General features: G+C 53.9%; 1 pseudogene; it reads left to right on the forward strand.

Moving 5' to 3' along the window:
- The first annotated feature begins 354 nt into the window (after window positions 1-354).
- Window positions 355-2,659, forward strand: LOC108317060 (annotated as a pseudogene).
- The last annotated feature ends 294 nt before the right edge of the window (window positions 2,660-2,953 follow it).

Here is a 2,953-nt window from a genome sequence, read left to right on the forward strand (position 1 = left end):
TGCAACATCCACCTGCTGGGTTCACATGATTCTTCTGCCTCAGCCTCCCAAGTAGCTGGGATTACAGGCATGCACCACCATGCCTGGATAATTTTTGCATTTTTAGTAGAGACAGCATTTTGCCATGTTTGCCAGGCTGGTCTTGAACTCCTGACCTTTAGTGATCTGCCCAGCTCAGCTTCCCAAAGTGTCGGGATTACAGGCATAAGCCACCTTGCCCGGCCCCAATATCACAGTCTTATAGCTGTTATTGGACTGAAGAATGTAACTGGTTCTTTAGCGTCAGTCACAATTGAACCCAAGTCAAGTCTAGCCCATATTTTCCGGAGATGCAATATTATAGTTTGGGTTTCCATGGCAGGAAACACACTTCATGCCAGAACCATACCAAAATTGAAGATTAAGAGAAACTTCAGCCAGGCAGAGTGGCTCATGCTTGTAATCCCAGCACTTTGGCAGGCAAAGGTGGGTGGATCACCTGAGGTTGGAGTTCAAGACCAGCCTGGACAACATGGTGAAACCCCATCTCTACTAAAAATATAAAAAGTAGCTGGGCATGCTGGTGCACACCTGTAGTCCCAGCTACTCCAGAGACCGAGGCAAGAGACTTGCTTGAAACCAGGAGGTGGAGGTTGCAGTGCGCTGAGGTTTCGCCACTGCACTCCAGCCTGGACAACAGAAAGAAACTCAGTCACACACACACACACACACACACACACACACACACACACAAAGAGAAATTTAAAATAAAATACAAATAAATAACAAAATAAATTAAATGTGTACCCAGTCAAAAAACTGGCTTGTTCTCGCTAGTAATCTCAACACTGGGAGGCCGAGGCGGGAGGATCCCTTGAGCCTAGGAGTTCAAGGCCAGTCTGGGCAACATGGTGACACCCCATCTCTCAAAAACAAACAAACAAAAAAAGTAAAAATAATTAGCCAAGTGTGGAGGCTACTCAGGAGGCTAAGGTAGGATAATTGCTTGAGCCTGGGAAGTCAAGGCTGCAGTGAGCTGTGATTGCATCACTGCAATCCGGCAGTCTCAGGTGTCCAAGTTCCGGCAGCAAGTGCTGCAGCAGCACCTGGACCTGGGCCGGCCCTCAGTACCTGCAGAGGCAAGCACAGGCCGAGAGCACCACCAGGCCAGGACCGAACCGTCACGAGCCAGGTGGCCTTCCGCAGCACTTTGGGGGGCCACCACCTCTGATTTTGCCCAAGCCCCAGCTCCATGCTGCCCCTACAGCCCTCTGGAACCCCGTGTCCCTGATGGACAACACCTTGGAGACATGGCAGCCTGAGAGCCATCCTCTGCAAAGCTACCTGGCTGCATTTAAGCCCAGCCTTCAGGCAGTCATGCCAATGGTGAAGGTGGAGCGGGTCTTCTGCCCAGAGAAAGCGGAAGAAGGGCCACGGAAGCCTGAGCCTGCACCCCTGGACAAGTACCAACCACCTCCGCCGCCACCATGAGAGGGAGGGAGCCTGGAGCAGCAGACCTTCCCGCCCGGGACTGGGCCCTGCCTCGCTGAGCTCGAGAAGTCCACCCAGACCATCCTGGGCCAGCAGCGGGCCTCCCTCCCACAGGCGGCCACCTTCGGGGAGCTCAGCGGACCCCTGATGCCTGGCTTGCCCTACCAGCCCCAGCGCCACGGGGCCCCAACCCTGCCTACATCTACGATGAGTTCCTGCAGCAGCGCCAGAGGCTGGTCAGCAAGCTGGACCTGGAGGAGCGCAGGCATCTGGAGGCCCAGGAGAAAGGGCGTTGCTACGACCTCGAGGACTCTTAGGACGGGAGCGATGAGCAGGAGGTCAGGGCCCTCCACTGCGTGGCCGAGCAGCCGCTCCTCAAACTGGACACGTCCTCCGAGAAGCTAGAGTTTTTGCAACTTTTTGGCTTGGCCACCCGACAGCAGAAGGAGGAATTGGTGGCCCAGCAGCGGAGGAGGCGGCGGGCGGCAGATGTTGACACAGAGTGGCCCGTCGCCCCCCACAATTCAGAGCAAGCGACAGGCGCCTTTGCCGAGACTGGCGCTGTCCACCCGCTAGAGCCCTGACGAGATGAACAACAGTCCCAACTTCGAAGAGAAGAAGTTCCTGGCCATCTTCAAGCTGACCCACATTTGCGCCGAGAAAAGGAAAGACAAAGAGAGACTTGAAAAAGCAGAAGGCACTGTCAGCAGCAGTGGCCGACTCCTTGACAAATTCTCCAAAGGACAGTCCTGCTGTCTCCCTGAGTGAACCAGCCACACAGCAAGCCTCTCTGGACATGGATAAGCCGGTTGGTGTTGCTGCTTCCTTGTCTGACATCCCAAAGGCCGTGGAGCCTGGGAAGCTGGAACAGGTGCGGCCCCAAGAGCTGTCAAGAGTCCAGGAGCTAGCTCCTGCCAGCGGGGAGAAGGCCAGGCTGAGCGAGACCCCTGGAGGCAAGAGGAGCCTGAGCATGCTTCACTACATTTGGGGCGCTGCACCCAAAGATATTCCTGTGCTGCTGTCCCACAGCACCAACGGGAAGAGCAAGCCATGGGAGCCCTTTGTGGCGGAAGAGTTTGCACATCAGTTCCACGAGTCAGTGCTGCAGTCCACGCCAAAGGCCCTGCAGAAGTATAAAGGAGGTAATGAGGCTGCCAGTCCTCACACAGCTCCCGGCTGTGGCTGAGGCTGGCCAAAGTCCCTGAGCCGCCACAGCTGCTCAGCCGTGGGCACAAATTTTTATAAACTGCAATCACTAGAAGAAAATAATGTTGTTATTATGCAAAACAAAACAAAACAAAAAACCTGCCACCTGCTGCTGGAACTTGGACACCTGAGACTGCCTAGGCAACAGAGTGAAAGCCTGTCTTAATAAACAACAACAAAAAAGCTAAACTGTCAGTGCTTTGGAGGAAATTTGTGCATCAGCTGGATTTGCTAAGGTTTATTAAACTGCAACTTCTTTTTTTTTTTTTTTTTGAGA

Source organism: Cebus imitator, unplaced genomic scaffold, assembly GCF_001604975.1.
Source record: "Cebus imitator isolate Cc_AM_T3 unplaced genomic scaffold, Cebus_imitator-1.0 Scaffold197, whole genome shotgun sequence".
Lineage (NCBI taxonomy): Eukaryota > Metazoa > Chordata > Mammalia > Primates > Cebidae > Cebus > Cebus imitator.